The 19,040-nt window shown below is 33.9% G+C and overlaps 1 long non-coding RNA gene across 2 annotated transcripts in view; it reads right to left on the reverse strand.

Moving 5' to 3' along the window:
* Positions 1 to 9,402, reverse strand: part of LOC132602561 (uncharacterized) — a 28,934-nt gene extending 19,532 nt beyond the window's left edge. The window contains exons 1-3 of one of the 2 annotated variants that reach the window (XR_009567825.1): positions 9,154 to 9,402; positions 8,760 to 8,815; positions 7,747 to 7,821 (exon numbers count right to left, since the gene is read on the reverse strand). This is a non-coding gene — a long non-coding RNA (uncharacterized LOC132602561). Of the gene's footprint in view, positions 1 to 7,746; positions 7,822 to 8,759; positions 8,816 to 9,153 lie in introns of those variants that run through there. The other variant, XR_009567824.1, reaches the window with a different exon arrangement.
* Positions 9,403 to 19,040: the final 9,638 nt, after the last annotated feature.

Genomic DNA, 19,040 nt, shown 5'->3' on the forward strand with positions numbered 1-19,040 from the left:
AAATTCCTTTATAGTGATATCAGCTGCTCCTCTTGGCCGTGGTTTTTCCCTTATTCAGAAGGGTTTCCACGTAAAATCTTGGTGTCATTATTGCTGCATTTTATTCTTGCTGATTTAACCATAAGTTAGTGTTCCGCGTTTATCACTAATACCGTGAATATTATTTTTGCGGGTCTATTTTATTCCCATCAAGTGGTATCAGAGCCAAGGTTCTGTCTGAGTATGCTCTGTGGTTGCAGCACAGTCTGAACTTCCACATCAGAAAAGAATTACTTTGGTCTTCGAATAAAATAATATTTGTATTTGTGATAAACGATGGAAGCCAACACTAGTAGAATGGTTACTTTGAGTGGCGTAAATTATGCCATTTGGAAGGGCAAAATGGAAGATTTGCTTTATGTCAAGAATTTTCATCAACCTGTCTTTGGAAATAAAAAGCCTGATAATAAATCAGATGAAGAGTGGAATTTGTTGCATCGGCAGGTTTGCGACTTTATTAGACAGTGGGTTTGACGATAATGTGTTGAACCATATTTCTGGAGAGACACATGCTCGGACCCTATGGGAGCATCTTGAAAGTTTGTATGCTCGAAAAACTGGTAATAACAAGATGTTTCTGATAAAGCAAATGCTGGGTTTAAAATACCACGATGGTTCCGCAATGACAGATCATCTGAATATTTTTCAGGGGATCATGAACCAGTTATCTGCTATGGGTATTAATTTTGATGAAGAAATTCAAGGCTTATTTCTACTTGGTTCCCTACCAGATTCTTGGGAAATTATTAGAATTTCATTATCAAATTCTGCTCCGGATGGTGTGATCTCTATGGATCTTGCCAAGAGCAGTCTTTTAAATGAAGAGATGAGAAGAAAATCTCAAGGTTCCTCCTCATCAGATGTCTTGGTGACTGACACTAGGGGGAGAGGCAAGAATCGTGGTTCTCAAAATAGAGAACATCATAGAAGCAAATCCAGAAGCAGACTTAAAGATATTGACTGCTATCATTGCGGGAAAAAAGGGCACACAAAGAAGTTCTGCCGGATTTTGAAAAAAGAGAATAGAGAAAAGGAGGAAAAGAAAGAAGATGGCAATCGTGTTGCCGCTGTCACTACAGAAGATCTTGTTACTGTCCTTGAAGCGGATCTGATAAATATTGCTTGTGATGAGTCAAGCTGGGTTGTGGACAGTGGTGCCGCATCTCATGTGACATAAAGGAAGGAATTTTTCTCATCCTATACTCCGGGTGACTTTGGAACTTTGAGTATGGGTAATGAGACTGTATCCAGGGTGGCTGGTGTTGGAACGATTTGTTTGAAAACTAGTATTGGAACTAAACTAGTTTTAAACAATGTAAAGCATGCACCTGATGTTCGTTTGCACTTGATCTCTGTTGGTGTTTTGGATGATGAGGGATATGTCAGTACCAATGGTGCTGGAAAGTGGAAGCTTACTAAAGGTTCCATGATTGTGGCTCGTGGCGAAAAGCGTCGTGGTCTATACTGGACTACGGCCTCTACCTGTGTTGATATGGTGAATGCAGTTGAGAGCAATAGCTCTTCAACGTTATGGCATAAGAAGCTTAGCCACATTAGCGAGAAAGGACTAAATGTTCTGGCCAAAAAGAAATTATTGTCAAATTTCGAAAGTGCTAAATTAGAAAAGTGTGAGCACTGCTTGGCTGGAAAACAAAATAGAGTTTCTTTCAAGTCTCATCCTCCTTCAAGAAAGACAGAGTTGCTTGAGTTGGTGCATTCAGATTTATGTGGTCCAATGAAGACAAGGACTTTGGGTGGTGCACTTTATTTTGCTACCTTTATTGATGATTGCTCAAGGAAACTTTGGGTCTACGTCTTAAAGACTAAAGACCAAGTGTTGGGTGTCTTTAAGCAGTTTCAGGCCTCAGTTGAAAGAGAAACTGGAAAGAAGCTGAAGTGTATTCGTACTGATAACGGTGGTGAATATTGTGGACCGTTTGACGAATACTGCAAGCAACAGGGTATCAGACACCAGAAGACTCCTCCTAAGACTCCTCAGCTTAATGGTTTAGCAGAGAGGATGAACAGGACCTTGATGGAAAGAGTCAGATGTTTGCTTTCTGAAGCAAAGTTGTCGAATTCCTTTTGGGGTGAGGCTTTATTGACCGCTGCACATGTTATTAATCTATCCCCTGCGGTTGCTTTGCAAAGTGATGTTCCAAACAGAGATTGGTATGGAAAGGATGTTTCCTATGACCACTTGAAAGTGTTTGGTTGTAAAGCTTTTGTACATGTGCCTAAAGATGAAAGGTCGAAATTAACTGCCAAGACAAGGCAGTGCATCTTCATTGGTTATGGCCTTGATGAGTTTGGTTACAGGCTATATGATCCAATTGAGAAGAAGGTTGTGAGAAGCCGTGATGTTATCTTCATGGAGGATCAAACCATTGAAGATATTAACAAAGCGGAGAAGATAAAATCTTCAAGTTCTGAAGGTTTAGTTAATCTTGATCAAGTTCCTCATACAAATGCTGATGAAGTTGGTGGGCTCGATGACGATGGTGATGCCCAGAATCATGTTCCAGATCAGCATGTTGATGATGATAACGATGCTGCTATTGATGAAGTAGATGCTCCTACTCATGAAGTCGTGGATGAGTCAGATATTCCACTTAGAAGGTCTACTAGACAGCATGTTCCTTCTTCCCGTTATTCACCTAATGAGTATGTATTACTCACTGATGGGGGAGAACCTGAATGTTATGAGGAGGCCATAGAAGATGAGCACAAGGATCAATGGATTGAAGCCATGCAAGATGAGATGAAATCTCTGCGTGAGAACCATACTTATGAGTTGGTGAACTTGCCTAAGGGCATGAGAGCTTTGAAGAACAAGTGGGTGTTCAAAGTTAAAGCCGAAGAACACAACTTGAAGCCCAGATACAAAGCTAGATTGGTTGTTAAGGGATTTGGTCAAAGGAAAGGTATTGACTTTGACGAAATATTTTCTCCTGTCGTGAAAATGTCCTCCATTCGGACAGTTCTTGGTTTGACTGCTAGTCTTGATTTGGAGATTGAGCAGATGGATGTGAAGACTGCTTTTCTTCATGGTGACTTAGAAGAGGAGATTTATATGGAACAACCTGAAGGCTTCAAGGCAAAAGGTAAAGAAAATCTTGTATGCAAACTCAAGAAGAGTCTCTATGGATTGAAGCAAGCTCCCAGACAGTGGTACAAGAAGTTTGAGTCTGTTATGGGGGAGCAAGGCTACAAGAAGACTTCTTCAGATCACTGTGTGTTTGTACAAAGATTTTCTGATGGTGACTTTATCATCCTTCTGCTATATGTGGATGATATGTTGATTGTAGGCAAAAATGCTTCCAGGATTGACGAGTTGAAGAAACAGTTGAGTAAGTCTTTTGCAATGAAAGACTTGGGTCATGCTAAGCAGATTTTGGGCATGAGAATTACTCGTTCGAGAGATGAAAAGAAGTTTTATTTGTCGCAGAAAAAGTACATAGAACGTGTACTAGAGCGCTTCAATATGAAGAGTGCTAAGTGGGTTAGCACACCTCTTCCTGGTCATCTGAAATTGAGCAAAAAGATGTGTCCTACAACAACAGAGGAAAAACAGAGAATGGCCAAGATTACTTATTCCTCTGCCGTCGGAAGTTTAATGTATGCAATGGTATGCACTCGACCAGATATTGCTCATGCAGTCGGTGTTGTTAGCAGATTTCTCGAAAATCCAGGGAAAGAGCATTGGGAAACTGTGAAGTGGATACTCAGGTATCTAAGAGAAAGATCAGATGAATGCTTGTGTTTTGGAGGATCAAATCCAATTTTGAAGGGCTATACAGATTCTGATATGGCAGGTGACCTTGATAACAGAAAATCCACTACTGGATATTTGTTTACTTTTTCAGGGGGAGCTATATCATGGCAGTCAAAGTTGCAGAAGTGTGTTGCACTATCTACAACGGAAGCGGAGTATATTGCGGCTACTGAAGCTGGCAAAGAGATGATATGGCTCAAGAGATTCCTTCAAGAACTTGGATTGCAGCAAATGGAGTATGTTGTCTATTGTGACAGTCAGAGTGCAATAGACTTGAGCAAGAACTCCATGGACCATGCGAGAACAAAACACATCGATGTCAGATATCATTGGATTCGTGAGCAATTGGAAAGCGAATTGTTCCAAGTCAAAAAGATTCACACGAATGAAAATCCTGCAGATATGCTGACCAAGGCGGTACCGAGAGACAAGTTCGAATCGTGCAAAGAACTTGTCGGCATGCACTCAAATTAGAAGCCAGTGTACCCTCCTTCAGGTGAATGGGACTGGAGGGGGAGATTTGTGGGGTCCAGTCCCCTATCCCATATTTTAAGAAAGGAAGATTTTTCTTCCTTTGACAAATTATACATTGGCAACAATTGTGGACTTGGCTAACAAGCCAATTTCTTTGTTCACATTTTCATGATGTAAGCGCTTACCTCATCATAATCGTGATGTAAGCGCTTACCTCACCATAGGAAATTCATTCCTATAAATAGGCAGCTTATGGTTCATTTGTAACACACCAAGATCATTTGCTATACACACCAAAATCTCAGACTATACATCTGAGTGAGAGCAAAAGTGAGGTATTCCATAGACTGTAAGAAAATAGTCTGTGAAGAAAAATAGAGTGTGAGTGATATTGTAGTGAGGTGGGAAAATCAAAAGAGTGTTATTTCTTTTGAGGGTGTAGTGGTCTTAGGAGTATTTGTACTCGTTACTACACAGTGTAAAATTCCTTTATAGTGATATCAGCTGCTCCTCTTGGCCGTGGTTTTTCCCTTATTCAGAAGGGTTTCCACGTAAAATCTTGGTGTCATTATTGCTGCATTTTATTCTTGCTGATTTAACCATAAGTTAGTGTTCCGCGTTTATCACTAATACCGTGAATATTATTTTTGCGGGTCTATTTTATTCCCATCAACCCAACGCCCTCAATCGTCACCCCTTGACCATCCTGTTACCCGCCAGCCCTGAACCCCGACCCTCACCCCATGGAACCCCGATCACGTTTTGATAAATTACATATAAATACTCTTGGGATAATATTTTTTGCTTGCTTACCAAACACTAGAAAATAAGTAAAAAGTCTTGTGGTTCAAAATAAGTCTTTAATATTTGTGTGGCTATAAATCATTTCATAAAATGAATTTGTTTCCAAATTAGGAAATAGGTCATTCATTTTGGTATGGACTAAAAAGAAAATATGTTCATATAAATTGAAACAGAGAGAGTAGTATATAAGCTTTTCAGGAGCTTTTAATTTATTCTCCATAATCACATATTGTTTGGACACTACTAGTGTCATGATCTTCTAGATAGTTAGCTCTTCTGGAGCCCTTAATTGATTTTGTACTCAATTATTACTTTGACATCGTGGGTGTCATGACAAAAAATTTGCAACCAAATGAATATTATAAAGATATTTTTAAATTCATAAATGATAAAAAGTAAACATTAAGTTATACAAATGCTTCTATCATCAACTTCTATGATAAATATATCCTTCAGGGAGAATACCCATTAACATCTGAATATTTTGTATCAATGCAGCAACCACATAATTATTTTTTTCTTCAGAAATTTTTTGTATGAATTGTTATTTTCTTCTGGAAAATCAGTAAGTAAACATAACATATTCATGTGGTAATAGTAGAAATTATTCTACAAAATTTGTATCATTTTCTTAAAGTGATACATAATAAAAATATCCAAGATGATTTGACATATGACAGGTACGTTCAACAATGACCTACATACCACAAAATAAGATTTATATCATTTGTTATTTTATCTCTTCAAGAGGCGTGTTGTGGTATTTCTCCATTCACTTCGGGAAATAAAACTTGATCATTTAGATGAGCTTTATACATAATTTTCAATAGCTCATTATTTTTCTCAACCACGAGAAAACACCGCTTCAACATATTTCTAAAACCTTTTTCTACTTGTCAAATGTCAAACCAATACTTCTAGACTACCAAAATACATATAAAAATCATTCCTTAATAATAGTATATCCAAACACTTTAAGAAAATTACAGCAAATTAAATATAAACATTTCCTGAAAGCACAGCAAGTGCACCAAAGATAATTCAGAAATACGTCAAATCATTTTGTTTAGTAAATAAGGTAATACTACAACTTCCACCTCACAATTTATTTGAGCTGGTTAATTATGAGCAAAATGCTTCATAAAAATCAAGAGTAATATGAAACCTATATATAAGAAAGCTTCTTTTTTTTTTTTTAATACCCCTCCATCTAATCAGAGGGTTTTAACATTCCTATTATAGTTATTAAACATTCCTATTAAAGAAAAATCAAATATATTTCTATTAGCAAATTCTACATGCCAATTGGTAATCAAGGATGTCATATTTAACCTCAGATTAATGGTAAATCATTATACGTGCAAACTTAGTGAAAAATAAAGCACCAATTTAGGATAGATAAGTTTTGATTTCCTTACATAGCTATGAATTAACTCTAACATCACATTTGGTGAATTGGCCATGGTAGTAATACAGGCCATACATTTTGCTGGGTTACTCAAATATATTATTTTAGTTAAGATAAATCACTAACACATATGGGTAAGATTGAGATACATATATGGGCGAGATTGGGATCTTATCAATTGAAGACAAACAAATAAGGACCAGGGAGTCAATGCTTAATACATAGAGAATACTTAAATAACCAAAACTGAAGCTTCCAGAAAAATAAGAAAGACCTTTTACATGAATTATAAAGTCAAAACAGATTTTGGGGGAAATCTCATTATTTTACTACTTTAGAAGCAAATTTCAAAGTTGAACTTTTTCGAGGGTAAAGTTCAAAGCCTTACTACAGTCAAGAGTAAAGTTCAAAGTCTTACCAATTCAGAAGTAAATTTAAGAGTTCTACTACTTCGAGAGTAATTCAGAGTCTTACTACTTCAGGAGTAAATTTCAGAGTCATTCTATTTTGAGAGTAATATCACATTTACTATTTCAAGAGTAAGTTTAAAGTTTTACTACTTCAAGAGTAAAGTCCAAAATTTGCTATATTCGGGAGCAGATTCCAGAGTTTGCTACTTCGAGAGCAGATTTCTGAGTTTATTACTTCGAGAATGAAATATAGAATATTTAGAATATTTTTTTCTCAATTATTTTATCTCTTCTGGAGATGAGTCGTTATGACTTCACAACCAAACCCATGTCCGTAGTTATAAGCTTTACTACATACTCTCACATTCACTTCAGGGAATGAATATATATTTGTAAGATTTATCAAAAGTTTCCATTCTTCGAGAATGAAACATATATGCTCATGTGAACGTGCCTTAATCATATCAAATTATATGTCACGCCCCGAACCATGGCCTGGACGTAACACGGCACTCGGTGCCTGACTGCATGTGACCGAGCGAACCACATGGCTTGCTGAATCATCATGATACATAACATATGCGGAATATAACGTGAATGCATGATGAGCCTTTATAAAACATGTTAAGTCATAATACTTAATAAAATACTTGTTTAAACATGAGTGAGCCAAAATGGCTATACGACTCCAAATGTCTGACATGACATAACTGACTTGTCTAGTCTATGAAACCTCTATCATGAGTCTGACTGGAAAACATACTTACTGGGACAAGGCCCCCAGCATACCTTTAGATGCATAATTAATTATAAAATAAACGTTGACTAAACCTCAAATGAGATGGGGCTCACCAATAAGCTGATACGAATGTTGTCCTACTGAGCAAATGTGTCGTCCTGTATATCAGTACCTGCATCGTGAAATGCAGGCCCCCGGGCAATAAAAGGGGACGTCAGCACATTGAATGTACTGGTATGTAAAGCAACCGAAAGAAACAACATGGGACATGGAATAACATGATAAGAACTGAAACTGAAAACCTGGAGATGAACATGAGCATGAGTACATATGCATACATATATAACATCAGTAAAAACATGATAAGTAGGGAGAGCAAAAACTTATAACCGATCCATGGTCTGGTGCTTGCGTCCCGCCAGCAGAACACTCAGTCCTTGCCAGGGAACATGAGATTTGATAAAATATGAAAGGATCCAATCATTATGAGAGATCGTCCGGAACATGGGTGGAGCGATCCTCATCCTACGGCGGCTACGTAGTTTCAGGCTATCTGAAGCCCTCCTCGGTAATTAATGCAACTCCCAAAACATGAACATGAAAAATAGTGGCACTTGCTGCCCATGGTATATCATGAATCATAACTTGCTTGTACATAGTGTTCATGAATCATAACTTGCTTGTACATGGTTTTCATGAATCATAACTTGTTTGTACATGGTTTTCATGAGATAACTTGTCATAGTCTTGCAAAAACATGTTTTTCGTTCATGAGTAATAACAATAGTTCGAAATCATATATATATACTTGTCTTGAAAACATGCTTGTAACTTGCTGGATGAAATCATAAAGTTTCATATAAACATAATGAGAACACATGAGGAAGAATTCATGATTCATGGATTAAGCTAAGATTTCCTAATAACCGTAATGGAAGATTAGGAATGCAATAACGAATATAGATACAAAATTCATGCACATAAATACATAATTACGGGCTACCAATATGTTGGGTTTAATGCCCTAGGATTTGAACTTCATGGATTTTACGAAATGGATCATGGGGAAGAACATAGAGATTCCCACATGTGGATGGAAGTTATACATACCTTAACTTCCTGCTTTTGAGTGTATCACAGTGTCCTTCAATCCCTTCAACTTTAATCTATAGCAATACAAGCCATAGGGATTCTATATTAGCAACAATATCCATGTTTTGTTCATCTAAGCATTTTATCAAACACTTAGTGGGCATGAAGCTCTATAACCCTCATTAATGGTGTTTTCTTCACCCAATCCCCATTCTATTACTCCTAGCTAATTCTACAATCTCAATTAGATGTAATTAACATCATTCTTCATCAACCATATGAATACAACAATCCCAAGTCAACAATCCAAAAATCGTAGCATAGTTCATATAATTCTCTTTATCAAACCCATGTACTATTCTCCCAAGAACTTATCAACACTTTAATCATCATGAGACATCATAAAACTTACCTTGGTTATTGTAGGAATAAGCCTTGAGTTGAAATGCTTCACTTGAACAAAACCCTAGTTCCACCTTCTATGGAATTTCTTGACTTGAATGGATTTGATGTGTTTCTCACACTTAGTTTTGGTGGATTGATGAAGTGGATCTTTTGTTTCACTTGGATTCTTGCATATGAAGTGTTTGGATGGCTCTAGAGAACCCTTGAGTCGTGTAGGAGAAATGGGAATGAAAAAAAATGGGTTTGGGTCTCTTATTAACATCTTAAAATCTGACCCATCGGACAATTTTACGCCCATTTTTACGTTCCGTATAATGGTTTTACGGACCGTATAACTCACCGTAAAACCATTCCAGTGATTTGGACATTCTGTGCTCATTTTACGGTGTGTTTTACGTCCCGTATAATGGTTTTACGGACCGTATAACTTACCGTAAAACCATTCCAGTGATTTGGACATTCTGTGCTCATTTTACGGTGGTCTGAGTCAATTTTACGGACCGTATAATTGTTTTACGGACCGTAAAATTGAACCGTAAAACTGACCAACGAAATATCATTCTTTGTGATCATTTGACGGACCGTATAAATATTTTACGGACCGTCAAATGGTCCGTCAAAATTCTTCTGCTCGGACAGTCTGTCGTATAATGGGCATAACTCTTTGCACAGATGTCCGTTTGAGGCCCATAATATACCGTTGGAAAGCTATTTCAAAGGGCTACAACTTTCATCAAGAAAGTTTTCCCAAATTCCAAATTAATAATGGGGTTATGGTCGTTGGAAGTAAGGTCATCTATAAACTCACTTGCAAACATGCCCCGTAGAGTGGTTTTCAACTTTGTTTTGCCCAAAGACTCTTCTCAAGTCTTGATTGGGTTTCAAACACCATTTATACACTACTAAAATTGGGTTCATTATACCCCCATCTTATAATACAAATCTTAACCCGAATGCATGAGGTGTTACATTATAATAACCTAAAATCTCTTTTAAGATATTGCTACTTCGAAAGCAAATCGAGACACGCATACCATTAATATAGGAATTTTTTATTTAACGTTAGAGGCATTACCACTACTAGTGGTTATATGTTTAAACGATACAAGATATAAAGAATTGACTAGAAAGGTAAGTGCAAACAAACTTAAGAACATACCCACTGAATCGTTCTCCTTTCAAGTACCAAGAAGATTCCTCCTTTATTTTATTTTTTCAGTGTAGCCTCTTTAATCAACATAATAACTTCTATTTATCACTTATGGATAGAAAAGATACATACGTTTATCTCTAGTAAGGCAACGAGTGGTACCTTTAAGTTCTCGAGTATGTTAGTATTATTTGGACTAAATTCCGATAAAAATTAGAGACTCGTGTTGATAACGTGTTATAAAATAATAGAACAAGCAAGAAAAATATTGTAGGTAAAGAGAGGAGAGAGGAAAATTCTTTTATTTCTCTTGAGGGATGAATTTACAATAAAAGATAATCTTTCTATTTATAGGGAAAAACTGACTTAATCCTAAAATTACAAAGCCTAGTTTTTATCTTAGAGATAGACATAATGATATTTATTTATGATATGATAGACATCCATAACAAAATATACTTATCTATAACAATAATAATAATATAATTTTCTATTAAAACCGAATGGCTCACATCCCCTCAAATATACACACGGTGTCACGAAGTAAGTACACAAAGTTGCGAAAACCTTATCAACATCAAAACCATCGGCAATTATAGCATGTGTTGTACAATTAGTGCCGTCGCATCCATTCTTTTGATTTGATGACCTAATAATCTAATATATATTGAATTTGAATAATTTCTACTATTTAGAAGAGTGTCCGTCGCGGGCCCTCCATAAATAAATAAAAAAATTGGGCCCTTCATAAATTAAAAAAAAATTGGGCCCCCCAGTATTAAACAGGCCCACAAAAATAAAAATAAAATTATAAAAAAAAAAATTGGGCCCCCCATAAAAAGTGGAACCCATCACATTCAAACTCACGGAAAAAAAAGTGGACTCCATATTAACAAAATCAAGCAATATTAAAAAAAAAAAGTGAATCCCATATTAAAAAAATAAACAATATTAAAAAAAAATTGTGGGCCTCGTATTAAACACCATGCGTATCCATAGCAAATACTAATATAATAAAGTTTTAAATACGGAGCACAAACTACAATGTTATATTAATCGTGTTTTGAACATAGTATCCCATATTGACAAAATCAAGCAATATATATATATATAAAAAAAAAAGTTAATCCCATATTAAAAAAATAAACAATGTCAAAAAAAAAAAGTTCAGACTTTGTATTCTTAGCAAACACTAATATAATAAAGTTTTAGATACGGAACACAAATTACAATGCACTATTTTTATTATATATATGTTCAAAACACGATTGATATAACATTGTAATTTGTGCTCCGCATCTAAAACTTTATTATATTAGTGTTTGCTAAGAATACAAAATCTGAACTTTTTTTTTGACATTGTTTATTTTTTTAATATGGGATTAACTTTTTTTTTATATATATATATTGCTTGATTTTGTCAATATAGGATACTATGTTCAAAACACGATTAATATAACATTGTAGTTTGTGCTCCGTATTTAAAACTTTATTATATTAGTGTTTGCTATGGATACGCATGGTGTTTAATATGGGGCCCACAATTTTTTTTTAACATTGTTTATTTTTTTAATACGGAATTCACTTTTTTTTTTAATATTGCTTAATTTTGTTAATATGGGGTCCACTTTTTTTTTTCGTGAGTTTGAATGTGATGGGTTCCACTTTTTATGGGGGGCCCAAAATTTTTATTTTTTTTACAATTTTATTTTTTATTTTTGTGGGCCTGTTTAATACTGGGGGGGCCCATTTTTTTTTTTTAATTTATGGAAGGCCCACAACGGACGACGAAGAGTGAGTAAAACTCACTCTTCTAAATAGTAGAAATATATATTATGCATAAAAATAGTGTAAACTAATAATGTTCAAAAGGGTGGGCTCCATACTAAACAACACCAAGCAATATAAAAAAAAAAAAAAAAAAAAAAGAAGAAACTATATAAAGCATGGGTTTAGACCCATGCTTCATCGTCTGTTGTTCCTTAAAAAAAAAAAAGGTGAGCCCCATACTAAATAACACCGAGCAATAAAAAAAAAGAAAAAAAAAGTGGACCCCATATTAATAGAATCAAGCAATATTAAAAAAAAAAGGTGAATCCAATAATAAAAAAAAAACTATATAAAGCATGGGTCTAAACCCATGCTTCATCGTCCGTTGTCCCTTAAAAGAAAAAGGGTGAGCCCCATAATAAATAACCTCGAGCAATAAAAAAAAAGGAAGAAAAAAAAGTGGAATTCACCACATCCAAAATCACGGGAAAAAAAAGTGGACCCCATATTAATAGAATCAAGCAATATTAAAAAAAAAAAAAAAGGTGAATCCCATATTAATAAAACAAACAACGTTAAAAAATAAATGCTTAGAAAATCAAATAATTAAATCAATAATGATGGACTCATTGACACATGCGTATCAACCTATTAGTGGGAGCAAATGAAATTATTGTACAGCAATATACTTAAAATACTTATATATTAAAATAAGATAGAATTTAATTACTTTTTTATTTTTTCCTTACTCTAATAAATGTGAAAAGAGGTTAATGTCATAAAAGAAAAAATAATATTCATGGAGATCAAATAATTAATAAGCTAAATTAGTGAAATTATAATTCTAATTGACATTTCCTTAAATACCGTGTAAAAAACAACATGACAAGTAAAATGAGTTAAACAAAAAATATTTACTAAAAATTAAAAAATAGAAGTTCTTCATGGCCCCATATTAAACACCAACCAGTATTAAAAAAAGAAAAAAAGAAAAAAAAGTGGAACCCACCACATCCAAACTCTTGGGAAAACAATGTGGGCCCCATATATATTAAACAACAACTAATATTAAAAAAAAAATGAATCCCGGATTAAAAAAACAAACAATGTTAAAAAAAAGTGCTTAGAAAATCAAACAATTAAATCAATAATGATGAATTCATTGCCACATGCGTATCAACCTATTAGTGGGAGCACATGAAATTATTGTACAGCAACATACTTAAAATACTTATATATTAAAATAAGATAGAATTTAATTACTTTTTCATTTTTTCCTTACTCTAATAAATGTGAAAAGAGATTAATGTCATAAAAGAAAAAATAATATTAAATAGAGATCAAATAATTAATAAGGTAAATTAGTGAAATTCTAATTCTAATTGACGTTTCCTTAAAAAACATGTAAAAAACAACATGACAAGTAAAATGAATTAAAAAAAAACATTTACTAAAAATTAAAAAATAGAAGTTCTTCATTTAAATAGAAAATTAAATTTCTACTTCGTTTCATCTTAAACATATAAAATTAATATAATAATTTGAATTAGAATTATCCAAATCAAATTTTAATAAAAAAAATTATATGTATTACTTTACTATTACTACTATATAGAAGAGTCAGTTTATAGAGGCAACATCGTCGTCCGTGTTCGGTCCTATTTTTTTATTTAAGAGTAAAAAAAATTCTTTGTGGTACCACCCACTTTTTTATTTAAGGCAAAAAAAATGACGTTTTATACTTTATATTACCAACTCTTCTAAAAAGTAGATAGAAATACTTTATTATATTTCTATTTTTCTACTATATAGAAGCATCGGTTTACCCATGCTTCGTCGACAGTCACTCTTAAAAAAAAAAAAAAAAAAAAACTGGACCCCACCCTCCCCAAACTCAAGAAAAAAAAGTGGACCCCATCTTCTTCAAACTCATGAAAAAAAAATGGACCCCATATTTAAAAACAAAAGGCAACGTCAAAAAAAAAAAAAAACGTGCATCCCATATACTAAAAAATCAAACAATATTCATATAATTCCCAAAGTATCCCCATCAAGTCAATAATAGTGGATTCATTGCCGCATGCATATTAACCCATTAGTGAGAGCAAATGAAATTATTGCACAGCAAAAAACATGGACCTCATATTATTACTTTTTTTCAAAATATTTAATTGCTGTATTTTCTATTCCGCCATGTCATTTATTTATTATGTTTACATATATTTAAAAAATAACATACAATTTAATTACTTTTTTATTTTTATTCTTACTCTAATAAATGTGAAAAGAGATTGATATCAAATGAAGATTAAATAATGAATAAGATAAATTAGTCAAATTATAATTCTAATTCGCGTTTCCTTAAAAAACCATGCAAAAGACAACATGACAAGTAAAATGAGTTAAACCGAGAATATTTACCAAAAATTAAAAAATAGCATTTCTTCGTTTAAATAGAAAATTAATTTCTACTTTGTTTCGTTTCAAACATGTAAAATTAATTTAATAATTTGAATTAGAATTATCCAAATCAAAATTTGATAAAAAATAATAAGTATTTTACACTTTTAAATTAATCGAATTAAAATTGAAAGTATCAACTGATGCTTAAATATTGCTATTATTTTATCTCAAAGAGAAGAAAATAGTTTTCTTTTAAACAAATCTTCTCTTTTAAAAAGTAAAACATGATAAGTAGGGAGAACATTTCATAAACCGACATGTGATATCACCACGTGGATACGTGGAGTCTGGTACCTCGCTGGACCAGCAGAGCCCCTATACCTTGCCAGGGTATAAGGTGGTAACGTGCCTGATGGATCCATTCAGTGTAAAATTAAGGTATCGTCCTAACTGGGCGGAACGATCATTGTCCTATGGTGGCTACATAGTTTCAGGTTATCTGAGCCTTCTCGGTAATTCGTGCAACTCCCAAAAACATGAACATGATATAGTTGGCTAAGAAGCCCATTATTTTCGTGAATTAACTTGTAATCATGATTCCACGAAATAACTTGTAACGTGGTTTCGTGAATTAACTTGTACTTGTCTTGTAATCATGATTTCACGAAATAACTTGTAAACATGATTTCATGAAATAACTTGTGAACATGATTTCATGAAATAACTTGTGAACATGGTTTCATGAAATAACTTGTGAACATGGTTTCATGAAATAACTCGTAAAATAGTTTCATAAGATAACTTGTCATAGTCTTGCAAACATGTTCTTGATTCATGAGTACTAAAAATAGTTCGTAATCATATATATATATATATATATATATATATATATATATAATTGACTTGAAAACATACTTGTAACTTGCTAGATAAAATCATAAAGTTTCATATAAACATAATGAGAACACATGAGGAAGAATTCATGATTTATGGATTAAGCTGAGGTTCCTAATAACCGTAATGGAAGATTAGGAATAAAATAACGAATACATATACAAGATTCATGTACATAAATACATAAATACGGGCTACCAATATGTTGGGTTTAATGCCCTAGGATTTGAACTTCATGGATTTTAAGAAACGGATCATGGGGAAGAACGTAGAGATTCCCACATGTGGATGGAAGTTCTACATACCTTAATTGCTCCAAAACTTGAATTAAAGACTTGGATTTTGGAGAAGATTTCCTAAATCTTGATTCTTCAATCTTGAGATGGGTTTTCTTGAAAACCCTAGATTAGGAATGATGATTTCTTGTTTAGATTACAAGGATATATGTTATAATTGAGTTGGAATAATTAGAATGGACTTACCTTGGTGTTCTTGATGTTGGAGGAGAGTAGGAGGTCATTCTAGGGTTTGAAGGAATGAAAAATAATGAGTTAAACTGATATGGATGAATATATACTGTCCTGTGAAATTGCAATTTACGACCTGAACAGTGCTGGTCGTATTTTCAGTTTACGGGTCGTAAACTGCAATACGGGGGCCGTATTTTGCAATACGGACTGCACTACGTCTCTTCAGTAAAATGGTCATAACTCTTTGCACAGATGTCTGTTTGACCCCCGTAAGATACCGTTGGAAAGATATTTCAATGCTCTACAACTTTCATCAAGGAAGTTTTTCCAAATTACAAATACATTTTGAAATACGGGCCGTAAAGTAAAATATGGTCTGTATTTAACCATATGACCTCAAAATGTCAAATTGCAGAATGTTCAGAAATTCTTGGTTTCAGTTTACGAGCACTGTTCATGAGCGTAAATTGAAATACGACCACTGTTCATGGGCGTAAACCACCATATCACAACTGAACAGGAAATTTTCAATTCCCACATTCTTTATCTGATTTTCTAAGTCTAGGATCGTGGTCAAAACTTTCGTTAAAGGTACGGGGTGTTACAATCATTATCTAAACATAACTACATATACACAGATACACTATAATCCGAAATGTTGGGCCCGTGCGCAGCACGGGCATAGGCCATCTAGTATTAAAAATATACATACACACTGATGTACATATATATAACAACAACAAACTCAGTGTGAGGATACTCTACGATCTACATCAATTAAATTAAACGTTCAATTCGCTTTTGTACATTTTAACACCAACCAACAGAATCTCTCATTATTAATTCACATAGATAGATGGTAAATACTTTCCATATCGGATGTTCACACTAAACCAACAATTTACTTCGGTTAAGTAATTTAGTGAAGAAAATATAAAGATTAATTAATTGTGGTTAACTGATAGTTTTATATATTCAAATACATGTCATATATTCATTGATAGTTTTATATATTCAAATACATATGTCATCCATTTATTGATTTGGTGTAAACACCTGATACTATAATTTTTAGCTAGGAGCCCGTTTGGATTGGCTTATAAGTTGCTTATAAGCTGTTTTCAGCTTTTTTAAGTGTTTGGCTGGCCAGCTTAAAGTCATTTTGTGCTTAAAATAAGCTCAAAAAAATAATTGGACCCATTTAACTTAGCTTATCTAAAGCAGCTTATAAGCTGAAAACAGCTTATAAGCTAAAAAAAATAAGTTAGACTACCCAACTTATTTTTTTTAGCTTATAAGCTGTTTGTAGCTTATAGGCATAAGCCCATCCAAATAGGCTCTAGATAAATTATTTTTTCAGGCACATGAAAGTAGGCTTGAGCAGACAACCAATAGAAACAAATTACTACTTGAGTTAGGAAATGGTTGGACCACCCGATCTTGTGGCCTTCTCTGCCAATTGTAGTAGATACTGTACTGGATACTACTCTATTCGCATTAATGTTCAAGTTTTTACGCAATCAGATTAATGTTCCAATTGTAGTAGATTCATATTTTTATTAGAAAATTCATTATATATACAAAAGTGTTAATATACTCCTCAACTTTGCGATTTAGAGTAGATATACCCTCGTTAAAAAGTGGTGCATATATACCTGCCGTTACACAAATGGTGCAAATATACCAGTGATAAGCTGTTACATCCTATGTTTTGATGATTTGTCAAACGGCTGAAAAATGAATAAGGGCCTGATCTATTATATGTTCTCTCTGTACACCATGCAGGCACAACAACGTACAGTTGTAAAACAACACGCAAGTACAGCAGAGCTGCTGCAGCTCTGCTTTAAGTCAAACATGAGGAGTGGTCTCTACTCTACCCATATGTTCCCTAATATATATATATATATATATACAACTTACTCTAATATATTGGGCATCACTTGAAAAAACCAGAATCACTTAAAAGTGCAACCGTCACGAGATTCTCCAAGTGTTCAAAACAAAGCTGACCCCAGACTGAAGGACCAGATCCCAACAACTAAAGATGCAAATGTCCTTTAGTTTGTCTTGAGCTTCGTTTATGTTCTCTATCTTGTAAACCTACTCTTCTCAAAAGAAGTTGTTGTAAGTATTCTGAATTCTCGGTAGTTGTACACTTGTTTGTAAGTTGTTGAGTGGTAACCTTGGCTAGAGTTAGTTAAGGTATATTAGTTAGTTTGGCTAAAGTTAGTCAAACGCTGTTGAGCGTATGGCTAGAGTTAGTCATAGCGTGTAGCTTACAATAGGGTTATTGTAAGGGTGAGGAATTAAGGGTTTAATTCTTATATTACAAGAGGGTGTGATCTGAAGTTGCTCGGTGTAGTGAAGTGAAAATCCTACGTGGTAGGTCATGGTTTTTAATCCTTTGAGCAAGAAGTTTCCACGGTAAAATCTTGTCTAAATTACTTACCGCACTGCATCAGGGAACTGGTAAACAACCAAGTCCCTCATATATTGTTTGGTGGATGCATAACATTATAAAAAGTTTTCGCAAACGGAATATTTTTAAAAATCATTTAGCTTGTTATTTAATTTTAAAAAAATGTCACTTGGCTTTAAAAAAATAAGTCTACCCATTTTTTGAGTATATTTATGTTTTTAAAAGCCACGTGGTAATTTTTTCTTGGTAGGTCAGATCTGGTTTGTTTAAAAAAGGGCAAAGTACATATATATACATCTTTAAAGTAAATATTTACAAAACGCGATGACAGTTTTCAGTTTACAAGATATAACAGTACAATACTTACAAACCTATACAAAACCCAATTAGAGGCCAACCCCACGGAATCACGCACGCAAATACCGTTGCTTCCTACTCTTCCCATAATATCTCCCTCAATTTTTCTCCCCCAATTTCGCTCAATGTTTTCGCCCTATCTCTTCAGTTTTCATTGAGGATTCGAATGTGATTGAAGAAACAACTGCAACGTTGATAAACAATCAATTCCTCAATCAAAAACCATTGAAGTATCAGAAGTAACACAAATTTCGAGTTCCAAAAAAAAAAAAGAGCAGGTATTTTCCTTTTTTTGTTGTTGATATTTTGTGGAAGAATACAATCTGATTTAATAGAAGTCGATTGATGCATCAATTACCTAAACAAATTATCAATTATACGCGATTGAAATTTCAGAAGAACCATTCAAAATCGTACGGATCAAAGCT

Source organism: Lycium barbarum, chromosome 7 (assembly GCF_019175385.1).
Source record: "Lycium barbarum isolate Lr01 chromosome 7, ASM1917538v2, whole genome shotgun sequence".
In the NCBI taxonomy this organism is placed as follows: Eukaryota; Viridiplantae; Streptophyta; class Magnoliopsida; order Solanales; family Solanaceae; genus Lycium; species Lycium barbarum.